This window comes from Rhinoraja longicauda, chromosome 17 (assembly GCF_053455715.1).
Source record: "Rhinoraja longicauda isolate Sanriku21f chromosome 17, sRhiLon1.1, whole genome shotgun sequence".
Classification (NCBI taxonomy): domain Eukaryota; kingdom Metazoa; phylum Chordata; class Chondrichthyes; order Rajiformes; family Arhynchobatidae; genus Rhinoraja; species Rhinoraja longicauda.
The window spans coordinates 5395620-5406538 of record NC_135969.1 but is presented as its reverse complement, the minus strand read 5'-3'; positions in this window follow the sequence as shown (position 1 = coordinate 5406538).

The following is a 10919-nucleotide window of genomic DNA, read 5'->3' as shown; positions in this document are numbered from 1 at the left end:
GCTGAGGTAACACACAGGGATGCCATGTGTTAGGATGCTCTTCATGGTGCAGCGGTAGAAGGTCATCAGCAGCTGTTGGGGTAGACCAGACTTCTTCAGTGTTCTTAGGTAGAACAGTCATTGCTGTGCCTTCTTGACCAGCGCAGCAGTGTTATTGGACCATGTTAGGTCCTCCGAAATGTGTGTCCAGAAATTTGAAGCTGGACACTCTCTGCACACTGTCCCCGTTGATAAAGATTGGGGCGTATAAGTAAGGGCGTCAGGGGTTACGGGGCGAAGGCTGTAGAATTGGGGTTGAGAGGGAAAGATAGATTAGCCATGACTGAATGGCAGAGTAGACCTGATGGGCCGAATGGCCTTATTCTGCTCCTAGAACATGAACTAAGGGATCAACTCCAATGTGAGTGTGCAAAATATGAAGGAGCGCGGAGATTTTGAAGCATTGTAGGGCAGAGACGGGCGAACGAGGAGGAAATATGAAATTGAGCTCTCTCCCATGCCCGCTGATGCCTTTTGATCTAGAGTAGCAAGGTTTGCACGTTACTGCTGTTCTTGAGTCCTACCATCAAAAGCACAGATCCTACTTCTGATGGGCGTAGTACGGTTGGTTTATTGGGTGAATGGTGGGATCAACACCATTAATTCGTCCATCCTCCTCTTCCACCCGGAGCGGGATTTTTCTTTGTGAGTAAGAAGGATGGCGACCTTCACCCTTGCATTGACTATCGAGGCCTGAATGACATCAGTGTCAAGAGCCGTTACCCCCTGCCACTCATCAACCGCCTGCAGCATGTCGCCATGTTTACCAAGCTGGATCCACACAATGCCGACCATTTGGTTCGTACCAAGGAAGGAGATGAGTGGAAGACAGCCTTCAACACACCCAGCGGGCATTACGGGTACCTGGTAATGCCCTTCGGCCTGACCGGTTGTCAGGCTGTCTTCCAGGCTCTGGTCAATAATGTGCTTCGGGACATGCTGACCTGGTTTGTCTTCGTTTACCTGGATGACATCCTCGCCTACGCTGGCTCTGCATTGGAACATAGCCACTGCACGGCGAGACGGATATGGCGGCTACGGGAGAACCAGCTGTTGGTCAAGGCGGATAAGTGTGAGTTCCACCAGCCCACGGTGACCTTCCTGCGATACATCCTCTCCACTGGCCATGTCGAGATGGATCCAGGAGAGGTGAGAGTGGTGGTAGATTGGCCTGAGCCTACCAGTCAGAGGGAGCTACAACGCTTCCTCGGCTTCGCCAATGTTTATCGACAACTACAGCATCCTGGCTGCTCCTCTCACGGCTCTCACGTCTACCTCCGTCACGTTTGCCTGGTCCCCTGCCGCTGCGGGGCCATTCCAGGACCTGAAGCAACTCTTCACTACCGCCCCCATCCTGGGGCATCCTGACCCGGCCCGTCAGTGTGTGGTGGAGGTTGACGCCTCTGGTGTTGGAGTTGGGGGTGGTGCTTTCTCAACGCTCCTCCAAGGAGCAGAAGATGCACCTCTGTGCCTTCCTCTCTCGTCGCCTCTCCCCGGCTGAGAGGGATGATGACATCGGCAACAGGGAGCTGCTGGCAGTGAGGCTGGCGATGGAGGAGTGGAGGCCACTGAGCAGCCATGCCAAGTCTGGACGGACCACAAGATCCTGAAGTACCTGCGTTCAGCGAAGGGGCTCAACCCCCTTCACGCCCGGTGGGGCCCTGCTTTTCACCCGGTTTAACTTCACCATGTCATACCGTCCTGGGTCCAAGAATGTCAAGCCCGACTCCCTCTCCCGCCAGTTCAGTTCTGACCAGGACAACCATTCCCACAAACCAATCCTGCCTCCCACCTGCCTGGTAAGCTCCATCACCTGGGAGATCGAGACCACAGTTCACAATGGCCAGCGTCATCATCCCGATCCTGGTTCTGGACCCCCCAATAAGTTATTTGTCCCGGTCTCCGCCCGCTCTGAAGTTCTCCAGTGGGCCCATTCCTCTAATCTCACCTGTCATCCTGGCACCGGCTGCACCCTCTACCTGCTGTGCCAGCGGTTCAGGTGGCCGCATCCTCTACTTGCACCCTCTACCTACTGCGCCAACAGTTCAGGTGGCTGCATCCTCTACTTGCACCCTCTACCTGCTGCGCCAACAGTTCTGATGGCCGCACTCTCTACCTACTGCACCAACAGTTCAGGTGGCTGCACCCTCTACCTGCTGTGCCAGCGGTTCAGGTGGCTGCACTCTCTACCTGTCAATAGTCAATAGTCATTTATTTGTCACATACACATAAATGTGCAGTGAAATGAAAAATTACCCGCAGATCAACAATAAGACCAATAAAAATAAGCAATAAAAATGCAATAACACATACAATCATAAACCAACACCAAACAACACCATACCCTCTCGCCCTGGTCAGAGGGTATGGCTGTCCACCCGAGACCTGCCCCTCCGCGTGGTGCCCCGTACGTTGGCACCCGGTTCATTGGTCCTTTCTCGATTCTCAAGATCATTGCTGTCCGCCTTAGACTGCCCCGGTTGATGTGGATTCACCCCACCTTTCACGTATCCCGGGATAAATCCATGTCCTCCAGCTCCCTGTCTCCCGCTCCTCCCGCTCCTCCGCCACCCTGCATCATTGACGGTGGTCACGGTGAAGCAACTGCTAAAGTCCCGGTGGCGTGGCACAGGGATCCAGCACCTGGTTGACTGCGAGGGCTACGGTCCAGAGGAGAGGATCTGGACTCCTGCCCGTGACATCCTGGACCCCTCCCTGATCCCTGACTTTCATCAGCAGTGTCCGGACCGGCCAAAGAGGATGCCAGGAGGCGTCTGTGGGAGGGGGGCTCCTGTCACAATTGCCACGCCTCCAGACACTTGAGACACTTTCCACACCCCTCCCCTGAGCTATTAGGACCAATTGGATGCCAACTAAGCAGTTCTGCATTCTGTCGGTTCGATAGCAGTTCTGAGTTCTGTCAGTTCCTGGTCTATATCTTTGGGTTCCATTCGCTTCTAGATTTGGGGATTTCTTCAGAACTTCTCGGTGAGCCTGTATTCGAGTCCTTTCCATTTTAGGGGCCCTCTGACATTTAATAATAGATTCTAATGTTTTTCCTGCTACTTGTATCAAACTAACTGATCTGTAGATCCTCATTTTCCCTCGTTCTTCCTCAAGTGTTCGGGTTACATTTGCAATCCAATCCATTGGTTCTAGGCTCAGTAGAATTTAAACAGAGGACAGCAAGTATGTTCATTATTTTCATAACAACCTCTTTCAATTTTCAGTCCCATTACGTTCTCCTTTACAATTTTATATTAATATTGATTTATTTCACACTCGACACGTCTTTCTCCACTATTGCCTGTGTGGGCTTCTGAGAAGTCAGCCATAAAATGATTGTTTAAAAACAAAGTGCCGGAAAGATTTAGCAGGTCAGCAAGAATCTTTGAAAAGCTAGTTTCAGATGAAAGACCCTTTATCAGAAACCCGGAACACAACCTGAAACATTGACTGTTTTTCTTTCCACAGATGCTGCCTGAGCTTCTGAGCATGTTTTTTGTTTTGATTTCAAACTTCTGGATGTGCAGTCTTTTCAGTTTCATAAAGTACTTGTCTACTGTGTCCCGGCTGAGACCCGCGCAAGTCCCACGTTACGTCCACCCATAGGACAGTGTTTCCAATCCACCGCACACGCGTGCACTCGCGACGTTCCCGGCCAGCAGGATGCCGGCACGCATGTCCGTGTAAGATGCCGGCACGCATGTGCGTGAGATGCTGACACACATATGCATGTGAGATGCCGGCACGCATGTGCATGTGAGATGCCAACACACATGTGCATGTGAGATGCCGGCACGCATGTGCATATGAGATGCCGACACACATGTGCATGTGAGATGCCGGCACGCATGTGCATGTGAGATGCCGACACGCATGTCCATGTAAGATGCCGACACGCATGTCCATGTAAGATGCCGACACGCATGTCCATGTAAGATGCCGGCACACATGTGCATGTGAGATGCCGGCACGCATGTGCATGTGAGATTTCCGACACGCATGTGCATGTGAGACGCCGACTCGCATGTGCATGTAAGATGCCGATGCGCATGTCTGTGTAAGATTCCGGCGCGCATATCCGTGTGAGATGCCGGCACGCAAGTGCATGCGAGATGATGACACGCATGTGCATGTGAGATGCCAGCACACATGTGCATGTGAGATGCCGGCACGCATGTGCATGTGAGATGCCGACACGCATGTGCATGTGAGATGCCAGCACATACGTGTGTAAGGTGCCGGGATATATGTGCGTTAAGGTGCCCAAGTTACCCAAGTTAAGGTGCCCATGTGCACAAGTTACCATTCTGTTCAGAACCGTACACATATTATCCTTGAATTTACATGCACTGCAAGTTTATATCCTGCAGTTAAATTTAACCATATTCCTACTTCATGTAAATTGCAGACGAAGATTAACATGTTTTTTTCACTTCTTGAATCCTTTGGCACTTCAAAGAACACACGTATTAAATTGGCTGCTGAAACATCACTTCAACCCATGGCCTGAATTCGATCAGAGAGGCTATCAGAATCGCTACTGTTGCCATGGAAACTGGCAGACGACTTCTTTCAGAGAATTGGCTTTCACGGGAACGGCAACAGTGGTGTTGTTTTCTTTAATCAAACAGGAATTTGCTGAAAATACCGAGTCGCATCACGTTGAATTACTGCTATGCGAAAACGCCTAGCCAACCACGGCAGCCCATGGTGATCCGAAATCAATGGTGTCTCTCACAATTTGGTTCTAACACCACTCGATTTCACGCCTGTGCATAAACAATCGTGTCGGGGAAATTTATCTTTGCTACCCTCAATCAGCTGTGGCAAATCTTTCTCCTCTGGACAGAAGCAACAAATGCCGATCTGGACAGCTGAAAGATCATGGCTTCAAGTCCCACTCCTGAAATCTCAGCACAATGGTGTGGACTGGCACACTGTTGCATAGAAACATAGAAAATAGGTGCAGGAGTAGGCCATCCGGCCCTTCAAGCCTGCACCGCCATTCAATATGATCATGGCTGATCATCCAACTCAGTATCCCGTACCTGCCTTCTCTCCATACCCCCTGATCCCTTTAGCCACAAGGGCCACATCTAACTCCCTCTTAAATATAGCCAATGAACTGGCCTCAACTACCTTCTGTGGCAGAGAATTCCACAGATTCACCACTCTCTGTGTGAAAAAAAAGTTCTCATCTCGGTCCTAAAAGACTTCCCCCTTATCCTTAAACTGTGACCCCTTGTTCTGGACTTCCCCAACATCGGGAACAATCTTCCTGCATCTAGCCTGTCCAACCCCTTAAGAATTTTGTAAGTTTCTATAAGATCCCCCCTCAATCTTCTAAATTCCAGCGAGTACAAGCCGAGTACAAGTTGCAGTACAGATGCTCCCCGACTAACGATGCTTCGACTTACGATATTTCGACTTGACAATGGGGCAAACGTGGGCAACGGCAGCGACCCGCAGCTCGCGTCCGGCCACGTGATCAGGTGTATTAAATGCATTTCGACATACGATATTGTCGGTTTGCGATGGGTTTATCGGAACGTAACCCCTTCGTAAGTTGAGGAGCACCTGTACTAAGGGTGTGCGAGGAAAAGGAGGTGGTTTTCCACTCTGACTGTAGACGGGAGAAGGGGAGATCTTTTTCACCAGCAAAATCTGCCTCTTTTCTAGCAGGACCCAGAAAATGTATTTCTCCGGTTTTGCATGCGCTATTGAACCTGCCCAAACATCTGAAGTGTAAACGTCTTGTTGTAAGAATAATTTGTGCAGGAAATCAAAGCAATCGGAGATATGAAAAAACCTTAGGGATTTATGACGGGAATCATGAATACAAATTAATTTTAAGCAAAACTGTGGAAATGTGAATTGTAAATTAATCATTCGTTGTGTGCTATGTGAAGCTGCCGACTCCCAGCCATAAATGACAATTCTGATTGCAAATAATGGATGCATCTCTAAATAAGCTAGGATTGAAGAGATTAGTGTCGCAGCCAAGCGAACACTGAAAGCAGTGAAGTGCATTCAGCAAAGATGTGCTGAATAAATTGTGGAACAAGAGCATAGCACCCAGAGCCTCTGAAACAATGGTGACTCTCCCTAGACCAATCCGTCTGAAGAAGGGCCCCGACCCGAAATGTCACCTATACCTTTTCTCCAGAGACGCTGCCTGAGCCGCTGATTTTCTCCAGCATTTTGTGTCCATCTTTAATATGTGCTGCTCTCTTTTAGAGTGCACAAGTTCACAGTTTCTTACCATTCTGCAGCAGTTATTGATGTTTAAGAAATAACTAAAGAGCAAAATGAACAGATGAAAATTAAGTAAAGGTCCATTTTGTTTTTATTGAAGACTAGACCAAGTGGACCCGTTGGGCCCAAACCTCTCCTGCATTGGTGCAGCACCCAGTTTAGAGATGCAGCGCGGAAACAGGCCCTCCGGCCCACCGAGTCTGCACCGCCCAGCGATCCCTGCACATTTACACTATCCTACACGCACACAAGGGACAATTTACACTTATACCTACAAACCTGCACGTCTTTGGAGTGTGGGAGGAAACCGAAGATCTTGGAGAAAACCCACGCTGGTCATGGGGAGAACGTACAAACTCCGTACAGACAAGCACCGGGTTGGGATCGAACCCGGGTCTCTGGCGCTATAAGTGCTGTAAGGCAGCAACTCTACCACTGCGCCACTGCGCCGCCCTTTATGTTCAGCTTAATCATTATGTCCAAACTATGCTAAGGCAGTGAATATTAAAGCTATGCATTAATATAGAAATAGTACGCTCTTTCATGGTGTTTTGTATAAGGTTTCATTCATTTTCTAATAGGAGATTATACACCAGCAGTGTGGATGGCTTGATTTTTGAAGACTTGCGCCAAAGAAAATATGGTAGAAATGAGTCCATGTCCCGTGATGTGTGGAGATTAGTTGCTTGCAGTGACAGGGGGAATTCCATAAGCAAGGGTCTTAATAAAAAATGATTGTCTCGAATAAAAATTGTCCACATTTAGGTTTTTTTTCTTTCGCGGCAAATCATAAGAATGATTAAAACTCGTGCAGTTTACATTTTTTCTGCACCTGATGTAAACCAAGTGGAGTTCAGATTAATGATAAACAGAATGAACAGGACCACTTTAAAAAAATGCAGTAAATTACACTGTATTTAACAGTAACACAGTAATTAGCAATCAGGCTTGCTGATTTAAAGTCTGTTTGGGTATTACTTCAGGATGAAATTTACCTTCATTATAGTTTTATGGGTTTTCAGATGACAAACGAGGCCAGTGGAAAACCTGACACTTTACCATAGCTGGGTAGAAGGTATCTGAGCGGGTTTAGGGGGGGATGGTTTCAAAGTCGAGTGTTGACCATGCTAACAACATAGCCTGACCCAGTGGAGACATCTGTGCTTCAGCAGAGCGTCAACTTTGGAATGGAAGATAGACACAAAATGCTGGAGTAACTCAGCGGGACAGGCAGCATCTCTGGAGAGACGGAAAAGGTGACTTTTTGGGTCGAGACCCTTCTTCAGACGAAAGTCACCGGAAAGGAAAACGGGAGATATAGACAATGATGTAGAGAGATAGGGAACAAACAAATGAAAGATATGCAAAAAAATAAAGATGATGAAGGAAACAGGCCATTGTTATCTGTTTGTTGGGTGAAAACGAGAAGATAGTGCGACTTGGGTGGGGGAAATTCAGCCAAATCAATATATACAAGATTGAAATAAGAACTAGAAATGACCTGAAAAATATTGGTCTCATGAGAGAAAACACTTAGCCTGCACTTCACAGAGGAAGATGTTTAATACAAACTATATCATTTTGATGTGATAAAGATGAACCCATACCCCACTGTAATAAAACAGTTAATTCATTGGAAAAGAGCTTATCTGCTGGAGCTGGAAGTCCCTTTTTCATGAAAAAATCATGGCAAAACCAGATAAACTAAATTAAACTGAAAGAAGAATTACTGCAAGCTGCCATTTAGAAAACGATACTGCACATAAATACATGAATTAATTTGCGAAGTGGAATGAGATAGTGTAAAGCAATAGCAAGGTTGCAGTGCCAGCAATTCTGAATGTGTCTAACAGTAATCTACCTATGGATGGCACGGTGGCGCAGCGGTAGAGTTGCTGCCTTACAGCGCCAGTGACTAGTTTTCGTTCTTGACTAAGGGCGCTGTCTGTACGGAATTTGTAAGTTCTCTCCGTGACCTGCATGAGTTTTCTCTGAGACCTTTGGTTTCCTCCCGCACTCCAAAGACGTACAGGTTTGTAGGTTAATTGATTTGGTATAAATGTAAAATTGTCCCTAGTGTGTGCAGGATAGTATTAATGTGCGGGGATCGCTGGTCGGTGGGGACTCGGTAAGCCAAAGGGCCTGTTTCCGTTCTGTATCTCTGAACTAAAACTAAAAACTAATTCTGCAGGGAATTTTTCAGCAGACCATGTGATCATTTCATATTTGTTATATTCTTCATTCTTAAACATATTTATATACCTCTCTGAAATAATATTGTTTATTTGGCGGTTAAGGTAATGGATGTAATTGAGTATTTTATTAAGTTTGCACTGTGATTGAAAATTGAAGAAATATTTGTATTTTATCTTACAGGGATTTACCAGCATTTTACAGGTCCAGAAAATGATTTCAAGAAATAGTTACATTTATATTAAATAAGCACATCAGCATTTCAGCAAATGCTAACAATTGGTATAAGTGTACCATTGTAATATGAATTCCAAACAGCTAATTTATCATTCTTTCCTAACATTGTTTTGATAATGAACAGACCATCAGCTGAAAGATCTTGAGTGATATCATATCGGAGTGGGGGGGGCCGCCAAGAGCTAAGGGGGTCCCGATGTGGGGGACGAAGAAGGGCTGAGCACTTTTTATGACTTTGTCGCGGCCTTTGTGGCAACTCTTTTGTGTACTTTGTACGCAAAAACAGGGATTTTCACTGCTCCGAGCTAGGTACAAGTGACAATAAAGTATCATCATCATCATCATAGGTAGACACAAAATGTTCGAGTAACTCAGCGGGTCAGGCAGCATCTCTGGAGAGAAGGAATGGGTGATGTTTCGGGTCGAGACCTTTCTTCAGGCTGATGTCAGGGGAGGGGGCGGGACAAAGATAGGATATAGTCGGAGACAGGAAGACTAGTGGGATAACTGGGAAGGGGGAGGGGATAGAGAGGGAAAGCAGGGACTATCCGAAGTTAGAGAAGTCAATATTCATACCGCTGGGGTGTAAACTACCCAAGCAAAATATGAGGTGCTGTTCCTCCAATTTGCACTGGGCCTCACTCTGACAATGGAGGAGAAGTCTTCATCATCAATTAGCCAGGGCAAGAGAGATATGTCATTTTCATTTCTACAAAGTTTTGTTAAAACTGATATATTTGATAATGAGCACTTTTTCCATTTTGATCACATTTTAACCTGGAGCTTCCATTTATTTGTGTTTCAAATTTGCATTGAAATTATTAATACATAAACTGGCAGATACCCACTCTAATCATAGTTCTTTAATTTATCTAATAATTCTTCTTTGGCAGTTCAATGGCATTAAGGACCACATGTTTCCATTCCAAGTATCTGTAGTTTCTAATGTAGAAACAGGGCATCAATGGGCGGCGCGGTGGCGCAGCGGTAAAGTTGCTGACTACAGTGCTTAGCAGCGTCAGAAACCCGGCTTCGAACCCGACCGCGGGTGCTGTTTGTACGGAGTTTGTACGTTCTCCCCATGACCGCGTATGTTTTTTCCGAGATTTTTGGTTTCCTCCCACACTCCAAAGACGTACGGGTTTGTAGGTTAATTGGCTTGGTATAAGTGTACATTGTCCCTAGTGTGAGTAGGATAGTGTTAATGTGCGGGGATCGCTGGTCAGTCCAGACTCGGTGGACCGAGGGGCCTGTTTCCGCGCTGTATCTGTAAACTAAACTGCAGATGCTTATATGAGAGAGAACCAGAGGATTTGGTGTATTTGCATTTCCAGAAAGATTTTGATAAGGTCCCACTAGAACTTTGAGTGTAAAATTTAAACACATAGGATTGGAGGTGAAGTGGCAATTATGGATATTGAACCGATGTCCAACAAGAAGCAAGGAGAAGGAATAAACAGCTGTTAGCACAGTGATGGGCAATTACAGTTCATTTTAGGTTCAGTTCAGTTTATTGTCACGTGTACCAAGGTACAGTGAAAAGATTTTGTTGCGTGCTAACCGGTCATCGGAAAGACAAGACATGATTACAATCGAGCCATTCACACTGGACAGCTACATGATTACTTGTGGGGTGCCACTGTGTTCAATGCTGGGATCCCAGATGTTCACTATATATATATATTAATGATTTGGACAAGGAAATTAAAATGGTGTCTTTAAGTATGTGATGTCACAAAGCTTTGGCAGAGGATGCAGAAAAGGTCCAAGTTGATTTAAGGTTAAAGGACTGGACAGATATATAACAAATGCAGTGTAATGTAGATAAATATGAGGTTATCCACTTTGATGGCAATAGCAGAAAGGCATATTACTATATGAATTATTATTGGTTGGAAAGGGGAAGGCACGCAAGACCTTTGTGTACTTGTGCACCATTTGTTTAAGGTAAGATCAGAGGTGCAGTAGACTGTTAACACAAATGGTAATGCTGGCCTACATGGTCAGTATAGGAGCAGGGTGGCCTTGCGGCCTTGGGGAGAGCGCAAATTGAGTATTGTGTGCAGTTTTGGTTTCCTTACCTGAGGAACGATGATTTTTCTCATTCATTACATTATTTAGAGCACTATGTTTACATATTCTATTGTGCTGCTGCAAGTAAGAATGAGACATGATCTCACAGAAATCTA